General features: G+C 40.4%; 1 protein-coding gene across 2 annotated transcripts in view; it reads left to right on the plus strand.

Annotated features, from left to right (window-relative positions):
• The first annotated feature begins 2529 nt into the window (after positions 1 to 2529).
• Positions 2530 to 12830, plus strand: part of MICAL3 (microtubule associated monooxygenase, calponin and LIM domain containing 3) — a 231084-nt gene continuing 220783 nt past the window's right edge. Inside the window, exons 1-2 of one of the 2 annotated variants that reach the window (XM_045463989.1) lie at positions 2530 to 2626; positions 3970 to 4365. The gene's annotated coding sequence lies outside the window, so the exon portion shown is untranslated. Of the gene's footprint in view, positions 2627 to 3476; positions 4366 to 12830 lie in introns of those variants that run through there. The other variant, XM_045463988.1, reaches the window with a different exon arrangement.

Here is a 12830-nt window from a genome sequence, read left to right on the forward strand (position 1 = left end):
AAATAAGTGTATGAAAAGATGTTTCACATCATCATTGCAGGGAAATGCAAATTAAAACAATAATGAGATACCACTGCACACCTATTAGAATGGCCAAAATTTAGAACATTGACAACATCAAATGCTGATAAGGATGTGGAGCAATTGGAATTCTCATTCATTGTTAACAAGAATGCAAAATGGTACAGCCACTTTAGAAGAGAGCTTGACATTCTCTTACAAAACTAAACATACTCAGCATATGATCCAGCAGTCATGTTCTGTGGTATTTACCCTACATAAAAACCTGTACATTGTTGTTTATAGCAGCTTTATTTACAGTTGGCCAAACTTGGAAGCTACCAAGATTTCCTTCAGTAGGTGAATGGATAAATGAAATGTGGTACATTCACACAATGGAATATTACTCAGTGCTAAAAAGAAATGAGCTATCAAGTCATGAAAAGACATGAAGAAATCTTAAATACATATTATTAAGTGAAGGAAGCCCATCTGAAAAAGTTATGTAGTGTATGATTTTAACTATACAACATTCTGGAAAAGGCAAAATTACAGTCAGTAATAACAGTAAAAAGATCTGTGGTTGCTAGGGGTTGGAGGATAAATAAGCAGAGCACAGAGAATTTTTAAAGCAATGAAAATATATGATACCATAATGATTAATGCATATCATTATATATTTGTCAAAATCCATAAAGGTACAATACCAAAAATGAACTGTAAGATAAATTATGTGGATAATAATGATGTGTCAATGTAGTTACAACAAATGTACCCCTCTGGTGGGGGATTTTGATAATGGGTAGGCTATGCATATCTAAAGACAGAGAGTATATGAGAAATCTATGTACCTTTCCCTCAGTTTTACTGTGAACCTAAAACTACTCTAAAAAAGTAGTCTCAGGGCTCCTAGGTGGCTCAGTCCCTTAAATGTCCAACTTTAGCTCAGGTCATGATCTCATGGTTTGTGAGTTCTAGCCCCACATCGGGCTATGTGCTGACAGCGAGGAGCCTGCTTAGGATTCTCTGTCTCCTGCTCTCTCTGCCCCTTCCACCCCCTTCAAAATAAATAAACTTAAAAAAATTATAAAAAATAAAAAATAAAGTCTTAAGGCTCCTGGCTGGCTCCGTCAGTGGGAGCATGCAACTCTTGGACTGGGGTTGTGAGTTTGAGCCCCATGTTAGGTGTAGAGATAACTTAAAAAAAAAAAAATATATATATATATATTTTTTTTTTTTTAAAGTAAAGTCTTAATTAAAAGAAAAAAGTTAATACCTTTAATCCAATATTTCATTTCACTTCTAGGACTCAATTGTAAATGAAATATTCACAAACATGGGCAAGATTTATATAGAAAAAATTTTATTACAGTTCTATGCAGTTAATAAAAATGGGAAATAAATCAAATATTCAGTAAGAAATTGTGATACAGGAGCACCTGGGTGGCTCAGTTGGTTAAGCATCCAACTTTGGCTCAGGTCATGATCTCACAGTTGGTGGGTTCAAGCCACACTTCAGGCTCTACACTGATGGTGCAGAATCTGCTTGGGATTCTCTCTCTCTCTCTCTCTCTCTCTCTCTCTCTCAAAATAAATAAATAATATTTAAAAAATAAATTATGGTACATTCATTTCATGAAATAGTGTGTAGCATTTAAAATAATGTTTTTTTAGTGTTTATTATTTTTGATAGAGAAAGCATGTGCAAGTAGGGTAGGGGCAGAGAGAGAGGGGGACAGAGGATCCAAAGCAGGCTCCACACTGAGAGCAGCCAGTCCGATGTGGGGCTCAAACTCATGAACCATGAGATCATGACCTGAGCCGAAGTCCAACACTCAAGTGATTAAGCTACCCAGGCGCCCCTAAAGTAATGTTTTTAAATAACCCTAATGGAGGGTAAAATTTTCACAAGGTTATTTTAAATGAAAATCAGGATACAATTACAATTGTACAATTGTAGACAATTTTGTGTGTGTGTGTGTGTGTGTGTGTGTGTGTGTGTGTGTGCGTGTATTCCTTGTCTTAGTTCATTCAGGATGCTATAACAAACTACTATAGACTGTGTGGCTTATTAACAACAGAAATTTATTTCTCACAGTTTCAGAGGTGGGGAAGTGCAAGATCACCATGGATCACTAGATTCCATGTCTGGTGAAGATTCACACACAGCAGTCTTCTCCGCGTATCCTTACATGGCAGAAGGGCCAGGGAGTTCTCTGAAGTTTCTTTTATAAGAGTGCTCCTTCCATTCATGAGGACTTCATGACCTAATCACTTCCCAGAGGCTTTACCTCCAAATACCATCGATTGGAGATTAGGTTTCACCATATGAATTTGGGGGGTGACACAAACATTTACGTATGACAGTCTTAGTTTAATGATAAGAAGAAAAAAGACTGGAAGAAAACAGGAATATTAATCAGAGTTTTTTTTAATTTTTTAAAATGTTTCTATTTATTTTCCAGAGAGAGCACAAGCAGTTGAGGAGCAGAGAGAGGGAGACATAGAATCTGAAGCAGGCTTCAAATTCTGAGCTGTCAGCGGAGTCCATCACGGAGTTCAAACTCGTGAACCAGAGATCATGACCTGAGCGGAAGTTGGACACATAACTGACTGAGCCACCCAGGTGCCCTTAATCATAGTTTTCTTTGGATGGTAGGAGTATGGATGGCTTTTATTCCTTTATGTTTCTACATTTTTCAAGTTTTCTAAAATAAACATTTTATTTCTTTTTAAAAACAGTGGAAATAGATTAAAGCAGTACATGAGAAGTGGGAGAAATTACCAGTGATTCTGAACATCCCAGGAAGTTTTTCCTACCCAGATGGCCTCCTACCTTCCATTATCATGTCAAACAGAACTGGGCAGCCATTCCAGCTTTGTCACTTCTCTAGCTGAATACCCTTACACAAGCAAGAAACTTACTTTTTGTGCTTTTATGTTCTTAATTTATAAAACAGTGATGTAAAATCTCACAAGTTGACAGGAGGATTAAATGAAATAACCCATGAAAAGTCCAGGAACATTGTCAGAGCTCAGTAAAAATGTATTCCCTCCCTTATTCTAGAACTAGAGCAAAACACCTGCAGATCTATGGGTGGAACGGACACAGATGCAGAGTTGTGTGATGAATGAGGGACTCGCGATGACAAGCAGGGACCACCTCTACACTACAACCCCTGAATCTGTCAGTTCCACTCCTCATAATAATGATTATGGAAATAAGGGAAACACTAATTAATGAGGTAGACAATGATGTGATTAGGGGATACCCTTTGGACAAGCAAGAGCCCCTTCTCAAAGTCATCAGGCAAGGGTCAGACCTCTTCTGAGAGTTCTGGCTGGAGTCAATCTGCTTTTGACCACATAGCTGAGAAGGATATCATACTGAAGCCAATGATCCTTGAAGACGAAATAATCTTTAAGGCTTCTTCCTGCTCTGATTATAAAGCTATAATCATAATAAGCAAATCCTGATAGGAATTTATTTAAATCTATCCTGCCCTCCATCTTTTAGTGCTTGGCAGATTTCTTTCAAGTTCCGTGGGCCATGACAATCCAGGGGGAGTCATTTGGAAGTGTGAAAGATGATTCTTTAGACTCCAGCAGCAGGAGCCCTTCTCAGAAAAAGGATCCTTAAGAGGCCTCTTGCAACTGCACACTTCCCCCAGGGAGCCATGCGGGATTCCCTAGGGCAAGGAACATCAAAATAGCACTGGAATTTCCAAGCCTTAAAATGCTAGGGTGTGTGTTGAGATAGGGATCAGGGAGGGATGGAGGGAGGGAGGGAAAGAATCCCAGAAGAGGGAGGGTTTGGTTTTGGTTTTGGTTTGAAGCTGAAGAACAGACATTCTGGATAGTACCATCCAGGAACTCCACTTCTCTTAGCTCTCTTGTGGCTCAACAGATCCCAGGAGAGTCAAGCACGTCATCACTCATCTGTTACCTCTTCTCCACTGCCTTCCCCAGCCACCGTCAAGTCGCCTGCTCCTGATCACCATAGCAACCGTGACGAGCCAGCATCCAGCTCTGCTGCACGGACTTCTCCAACCCCAGCTGAGATGCAGCGGTGAGGACAAGGAGCGAGCGGCAGACACCCAGGATCTCATTCCTTCCTCATTGCCTCGACTGTTAATCCCTGTACCCTGAGAGAGAATTGCAGCGAAGGGACAAGGGGGAGAAGAGGCTGTACCTTGGAGACTCCCGATGCTAACCTCCGGTGGGTGGTCCAGCGGGAAGGTGGAGTGTGCAGCACTTAACGATGTGCGCAGCCATAGCAGCCGCACCTGCATACTGAGGACGGACTGACGGTGGAGAGCCAGCATTTGTTACGTATCGAGGAGATGCCCTTTGAAGCTCTAACCGGTGAGTACCATCAAGTCTTCCTCTGGGTGAACAAATCTCCCAAATGACAAGGTTGTATGTCTTGATTGCTGCCTTAAAAAAAAAAAAAATCACATCTTTAAATTGCTTATGATTGGGAAGCATTTTCCCTTCTGACATCTTTGGGTTTCTTGGAATTATTATTTCGTCTCCCTTTAAATGCACGACTCTCTTAACCAGTGGGAGTTACACTCCAGTCTCAGTGTCTCCATTACCACACAATACCCCACTGGTGCCAATACCAAGCATCACAAATGAACGCTCCAAAACCTCTCAGAGAAGGAGCCGGGCTCAGTTTCCCAGCACTTTCATCCAATATGCTTTGTGTTTCTTTCCTACAATCAAAGAAATAACCCAGACAAACCAGTGGTATGCCAGATGTCAGAGGAATAAATGCCAGGAAGTCCTTGTCGAAACCTCGTCCTTTCTGGTGAGCTCAAGGAAACGAATCCATTACCTCAGCCTGAAGAAACAATTGTTACGCGAGGAGAGAATTCTACTTTGTTCCAGCAGAGGGCGCTAGCGCTTGCCTACACAGCTAAGTACACAGCCACAGCTAAAATAGGCACATAGACGCATGTACCGGGAGGCTGCGCGGGATACAGCACACGACTTCTCTTGGAGATTTTTAACAAAAGGATGGTCAAGTTCATTCCTTCCAGGTAGCAAAGGGAAGGGTCGAATGGCTTCTAGGGGACTGCATCTTGTTTCAGAATCGAATGATTACAATTCCATAGCAAAATACTTTGTGTGTATGAAGTCCTTTCCTTGCTAGCCAACCCATCTCGTTCCTCTCCACCCCCCCCCCCCCAAGAAAGCTTTCTTATTGGTCTAGCACTGTGATCAACTATTTAGAGTTTTTAATTGTTGTAAAGATTCCTTTCAGGGCGCCCGGGTGGCTCAGTTAAGCTTCCGACTCTTGGTTTCGGCTCAGGTCATGATCTCACGGTTTGTGAGCTTGAGCCCCACATCGGGCTCCATGCTGAAAGTGCAGAGCCTGCTTGGGATTCTCTCTCTCTCTGCCTCTCTCTCTCTCTCTCTCTCTCTCTTTCTCACAAAAATAAATAAATAAACTTTAAAAAACATAACAAAAAAAGATTCCTTTCACAGGAAAGGCAAAATCTTGCTAAAATGAAAGATAAACAGAAGGCTGAACTGCTGGGTCCCTGCAATACTATTCAGTGGTTCTCAATCCTGAATGCATGTTGAAACACCTGGGGAGCTTAAAAAAATACTGATGCCTGGGTCCCATCTCCTGAGATTCTGACTTAATTGATCTGGGATACAGCCTAAACAGTAGGATTTTTTAAAGCTCCCAGGTGAGCCTAATGAATGAAATTTGCAATCCACCATTCCAATGGATTAGGATGACATTTTCCCAGTTGAACTTGATAGTTAAACTAAGCTTCTTAAATAAGGTGCTGCTGTAGGGCAGGGTATACAATTGTTGTGAATGCCTAGAAGCTCAAGTGAAGACAGATGGCAGGGATCCAGATGCTTCAAAGAGGCTCAGGATGAAGGTGATATTTCAGAGGAGGGAGGAAGCATCTCTCCACAATAGGTTTTCTCACTAAATGAAATGTTCTGATTTATACTCCAGTGCAAGGGGAAAAAGAGATGTGTGCCTTTGCAAGTCTATAGGGTGAAAGCCATGGCTCCCTGTAGATTTATAGATTTCACATCTGTTAGTACTAGCCAGAGTTACATGTGTAGATCTTCCACCCACTGCAAGGAGACCGGACATAGAAAGTACAGGAGAGGTTAGGAATGCAATGGTCACTCTAAAGAAGGGAAAAGCAACAACAAAATCACTTAAGAATTATAAAGCATTATCCTTCTCAGGTCAAACTCCTGAATGGTTTGAACTCCTCCAAGCTTAAGGGAAATCCTAAAATCTTAGTTTCCCTGAAAATTCAGGCACCAGGGTAAGCTCTCTACAAGTACTATTGCAGCCTGGCAAGCAAACCTTGTTGTGGGATGTTCTTCCAATGCTCACATTCTAATATTATCTCATGAATATTCATAAGTGCTGTAAAGCAGGTGGGAGGCAGAAACTACACAGCAATACCTAAGGTGCTCAAGGAAATGAGGTAAGGCCTCAAAACTCTGGGAATGAGAAGTTAGAATTTTAAATACACTATTAAGCATCATCTACCAAACTAGAACCAGAAATTCATCCATCACAGCTGCCTTATACTCTTTAATTTTGGTTAAATAGAGAAATAGTTATGGTCTCCTTGAGGAATAGGTATGAAAGTACTGTATCTTCTGAAACCCTCAGAATGGCTCAGTCATTCACCTAATAAATAGGCAAGAGAATTAAGATGCTGTTTAAAGATCATACAAGCTACCTAATGTGGATCACAAAACATTATGTGCCAGGGCCACTGAGTGAGTGGCTGGGAGGTATTTCCTGACTACAGAATGATCATAGCTCTCCCACACTGCTACACAGGACTATTTGTCTCTGCATTCTCAGGCTCTGACCTAGACAAGCAAGCCCTTTCTTGGTGCCTCTCTCTAAACAACCCAAGATAGTTATAACAGCCTCCATCCTTCCCTTTAGTCATTGTTTTTCCAACCTGTGCACAGCCACACACACACTATTTTATCTCCTCATGGAGTCTACCTCACCTCCTGAGACAATGCCTTCACTTACCCAGCATGAGCCTTGCACAGGCTTTCCCCAGCATTCACTTGGCAAAGCTGGGCCATAGGCATGCTTCACCTGGACTGCTCTTAGCTCTCAGATGAACTGGAGCTGCTTTTGACTAATTCCACATGAAAGATGGCTCATGGTGGCTTCTGCTACCCCAAACCCAAAGACCCTGTACCAACAGGCCACCTCAGAGCTGACCCACCTCACAGGACAGGCTAGGCCAACCCTGTGAAGGCTGCCAGTCCACTAGATGGCTACACTGGGAAGAGCAAAACCATGCCCCTCTCTACTGTGACCACCAAAATCTAGTCTATGAAAAGGAGCAATTTGCTTCTACATGGCCCTGGAAGAAAATGTCCAACTGACCCGGTTTAATCCATGTATATCCATTTATCTGCAGGTGTCACCCAAGCGTAGAGTGCAAATACCTAACAGGAATGTGATGCATTAATAAAATCCTATTTTATACTTTTTCAGACTCATCAGTGGGTCATGAAATCAGTTTGGTGGGTCATGGCCAGCATTTGAAAAAGAAAACACAATATAATAGAATAGAAAATATCAGAGTGCATCCCCTGCAGTGAGTGGAAGCTTTGTTTCCCAAAACATGTGTTTCAGTTTTATTTCTGTGTATATCTGTTTGTGTGTACTTAGTCATGATGTAAAATGTATTTCTTATTGTGGGTCACATCCAAGAAAGTTTTAAAGTCTTTGCCTTACTGCAAACACTGGCCAAAACTAAAGTTGAATCAAATTAAATATTAAAAAGTCAAATTCTAGAACAGCTAGCAAAAAAAAAAAAAAATAGAATTCAATCTATTTTATATCTATGGATTATTTTGAATCAATAATCATGGATTATTTGAATCAATCCATGGGGGAGAGAACTGTTCATTCAAATTTAAATTTAAAATTTGACAGAAAATGAATAGAGTGGGGGAAATATTTGCATTTTATATTATAGATTAAAAGCTAATGTCTTTAGGGGTGCCTGAGTGGCTCAATCAGTTGAGCATCCCTCTGAATTTTGGCTCAGGTCTTGATTCCGGGGTCATGGGATCGAGCCCTACATCAGGCTCAGTGCTGAGCATGGAGCCTGCTTAAGATTCTCTCTCTCTCTCTCTCTCTCTCTCTCTCTCTCTCTCCTCTGCTCACACATGCAGAGAGAGAGAGAGAGAGAGAGAGAGAGAAAGAGACAGAGAAAGAGAGAGAGAGAGGTGGGGTGTTGAAAAGGGAGAAGCAGAAAAAGTTAAACATTGACTTAGGCTTTTTGAATTCTCATTTCTAAAAAGCTCTTTATCCCAGGTGTGGTGGTACAAGAAACTGAGTGACAATTACAACTTCTGTTCTTCCTGTTGCTCTCTTACATTGAACCAAACCTTTAATGAAGTAGTTTGAATACTACCAAAAACATTCTTCAGAATTAAAAAAAAAAAACACACTATACACTATGATTCCATTTTCATGACATACTGGAAAAGACAAAACTATAGAGAAAAAAATAAAGATTAACAATTTCCAGGAGCTGGAGGTGTGAGGGAGAAGTTGATTACAAAGGGGAACAAGGAAAGTTCAGGGATAAAAGAACTATTTTATAACAGCATGTACTTGTTAAAAGCCAGAACTCTCCACTAAAAACAGTAAATTTTATAATATGTAAATTATACCTCCATAAACCTGACTGGGGGGAAAAAAACCTCCATGGATAAATTCAGGGTCCATAAAAAGAAATTCACTCACATGAGGAAACAAATGAGCAAACACACAAATATGTGTTTATTTTGACAATAATCAAAAGTGCAAATTATAACAACACTGTGATACTGTTTTCCTTTTTGCTAACAATTAACAAATTTAAAAAAGAATAACATAATGCTGTTTAGAGTGCAATAGGTAAAATTTGGGGGGAATACAACATGCCAGTGTACAGGAAAAGTCCTAGAAGTACTATATTCTAGAATTTTTCCCAACAAAGTTATTTAATAAAGATTTTTGAAATTCCAAATGCATGAAAGATATCTTCTACTGTGTTAGCTTTAATAGGAAAAAAATAGAAAAAGCTGAAAAGTCTAACATTAGAGGAATAGTGGGAAAATGTGTGGTACATCAACACAATGGAATACTTTGCATTCATAACAAAAGCTTAAATCCAGAGACATGTACAAAGAAACATGGAAAAGATTTATGATTAAATGGACAACGAAACATAAAATAACAAGCATACCACGTTTGTGCCATTAAGTAATGTGTGTGCACCTGGAAGACACAATATTCACATGCAAGTTGCTGTGCTAAAATAATGTATTATAGATGATTTTTAAGTTTTAAAAATTCACTTGCTGTTGTATGTTGCCATTTCAATAACAAAGAACCCTCAAAACCTTCACGATCGAAAGAAATGAATGTGAAGAAGAAAAGAAATCCCAGATATTATCATATCACAGTTTTGTTTTCTTGGCCCTAGAAACCAGAAGAATCATGAGAGTCATAATTATGTTGAATAAGTTCAAGCTGTATGGATTTTCTTTCATTCTTGTTATGAGCTAATGTCTATTTGGGTAAATTCCTTGCTTATGGCAGGCAGTTTATAAATACTTGTTAACTGACTGACTAAATAGGTCTTTTAGTTGTGTTTTTCACAATCCTAGAAAAACCTAATTTATCTCTGCAGAAGCATCAGAAATGTCACTACAAATAACACTTTGCCCTTATCTGTATATTTTTAAGGGAATTTCATTTTTAAAATATTTTTTTTCATTTTTTGAATATTTATTTTTGAGAGAGACAGAGACAGAATGTGAGTGGGTTAGGGGCAGAGAGAGAGGGAGACAGAATTGGAAGCAGGCTCCAGGCTCCAAGCTGTCAGCACAGAGCCCAACGCAGGGCTTGAACTCACAAGCTGTGAGATCATGACCTGAGCTAAAGTTGGATGCTCAATCGACTGAGCTACCCACGTGCCCCTGGGGACTTTAATTTTTACAGCATACAGAACACATCTTTGGGGCTTTTTTCCCCTATTAAGAGAATTATAAGGTCATTGAAAGTTGGACAGGGATCTGGGGAAATTTTCTTAGAAATGTGCCTAATGTAGATGTTTAATTTTTTTAATTTTTATTTATTTTTGAGAGAGAAACAAAGACAGAGTGTGAGTTGGGGCGGGGCAGAGAGAGGGAGACACAGAATCTGAAGCAGGCTCCAGGCTCTGAACTGTCAGCACAGAACCTGATGTGGGGCTTGAGCCCATGAACTGCAAGATCATGACCTGAGCCAAGTCAGATGCTTAACCCACTGAGTCACCCAGGCATCCCTAATGCAAGTGTTTAAAAGATGGAGCTGTTTTAATTGAATTGGGAAGGGAAGTGGGTAAAGGAGGGAAGAGATGGGGGCAGAAAAAAAACAGCAACTTAAAAAACCTTCTCTTTCTTTTTAAAACAAAGTTTTTTTAATGTTTATTTATTTTTGAGAGAGACAGACAGAGTGTGAGTGAGGAAGGGGCAGAGAGAGAGGGAGACACAAAATCTGAAGCAGGCTCCAGGCTGTCAGCACAGAGCCTGACGTGATGTTCGAACTCACGAGACGTGAGATCATGACCTGAGCTGATATCAAGAGCTGGAGGCTTAACTGACTGAACCACTCAGGCACCACAAAACCTGCTCTTTCTCTTCCAGGCTCTGGTATTTTCAGACCAAATGGCTTAGTGTAGAATTTCTGTGTCCCCTCTTAGCCTTTGGTTTGCTGTGTAACCTGAAGACAGATATTTAGTGTCTCTGTGCCTCATTTTTATCATTCCTAAGAGGAATGAAAATTTTTTCTCTCTGCCTTCTCCAAAAGCATATTGGGTGGAAGATTTAGATTGTATGCCTATGTATGTATCCCCTCTGATCCTTTTCTTAAGGGCATATGTATTTTCTGATAGGCCTTCCACAGAGAGGACCTCAGGACACAGATGGAGGATAAAGATATGAGAGGAAACCCCCATAAACAAAACTCTGTGTGTGTGTGTGTGTGTGTGTGTGTGTGTGTGTGTGTGAGAGAGAGAGAGAGAGAGAGAGAGAGAGAGAAATAGAGAGTAGGAGGGAGAGATTGTATTTGCGTCAACTCAGAAGCAGTAATCTCTGAACTAAACAAGACCTCAATTAGTTTATTGAATTAACTCTGCAGAGATAATAAATTTCATATTTAGGGAAAAGATATTAATGTGTATTAAGCACATACTCCAGGCCACTGCTTTCATGTACATATTTCCATCAACCCTCAACAACTCTGTGAAATGAGCATTATTTTTCCCATTTTTTAACTTGGAATTACTGCAGTTCAGAGACATTGATGTAACCAGTGTTCTATGCAGAGAGTGGAGAAGTGGGGTGTTGAGTTAATTTTGCCCTCATGACAAAATCTGCAGTCTTCTCATGCCTCTATGTCAGATGGACTTGGCTTAAAATTCTGATTGTGGTTGCCACTCGTTAGCTGTGTGACCTTGGGCAATTTTTTTTAACATCTCTGAAGTTCAATTATCTTATCTTAAAATAGGGATAATAATGACACAAAATGAGGTTCTTAAGAAGGTTAGCTTATACCTTTGGGTTTTTTGTTGTTGTTGCAAACAACAAAGATAGACTTTAGGTCTAACTTTGGGGAGGGTGGAAGAAACTTATTGGAAGAATATGGATTAGCTAACATAATTGAATGAAAATTATATTACTAGGTCTTGCAAAGGATGAGGACTAGGGCAGCTAATGGGATCTAGAGAGTAGAAAGATAACCAGTTTCCTTCTTCAGGATATTCACAATGGGATATATCAGCTCAGGTTGTTTTCCATTCTTGTGTCTCTCTGCTTAACACTGAATTATAGGAAGAGAAGTCAGCGTGGCCTTGGCTGGGCCATGTGCTGTCTACCTCATAGGTGGAGAACAAGGCATCTTAGTTGTCATGCCCACAGGCCTGCATGCAGTGTGGAAAGACAATTCCCACAGACAATGTAGGTGCTATTACCCAGCCTGGATGCTGAGCAGGCAAAAGCTGGTGATATCCACCACGGAATTAATGCATCAAGCATCCTAGGACCTGGAACAAAGGAACAGCTCTGTGAATGCTTGCTGTTGTTGTTTTCACATCACTTTTCATAAGACAGCTGCTCCAGACTAGTAAATTGTGGTGTAACAGTACATATTGAAATTATATCTCAGTGTTTTCTGTATGTGTGCCAAGTTATGATACACGTAGAAGGTGAACTGACAAGGTACTCCCACAGGAGGAGGCTTGATGGGAGGCTCTGGCCATTCCTGGTCCTACCAGGAAGCCCTGAGAGCTGAGGACATCACTATGTGGCACCCATTAGTGACACACCAGTAGCAAAGCTTAAGCTTATACAATAGAACTTTCAGATCACCTGCCATTACATAGTCTCGACTCGGCTTGTACCCCCTTTCTTCCTCCCAAATTAAACAAGGCTTCCCAGCAAGCAGGCAGGAGATGGAGTCAATAGTGGTGGCCCTCAGCTATCTTCTGTCCCCACTCATTCCTAAGGCTTTCACTGTCAGAAATTCAAGATTGGCAGAAAATGAAAGTAACTTCTCTTTTAGATGAGGTTAGGGACCTCTGGCCCAAATGGCCTAAACTATCTTAGAAATTTTATTTCACTGCCTCTGGTATTATTAAAGCCAATGATTTTTCCATGACATACTCTCCGGAGGCAACTCTGAAACATGGTGCAGCTCTGGTTGATGCATACAGGCTGGGTTTCCAAGCAGGATGAAACTCTGGCAATACTAAAGACCTGTGATCATG

The sequence above is a fragment of the Leopardus geoffroyi genome, chromosome B4, assembly GCF_018350155.1.
Source record: "Leopardus geoffroyi isolate Oge1 chromosome B4, O.geoffroyi_Oge1_pat1.0, whole genome shotgun sequence".
In the NCBI taxonomy this organism is placed as follows: Eukaryota; Metazoa; Chordata; class Mammalia; order Carnivora; family Felidae; genus Leopardus; species Leopardus geoffroyi.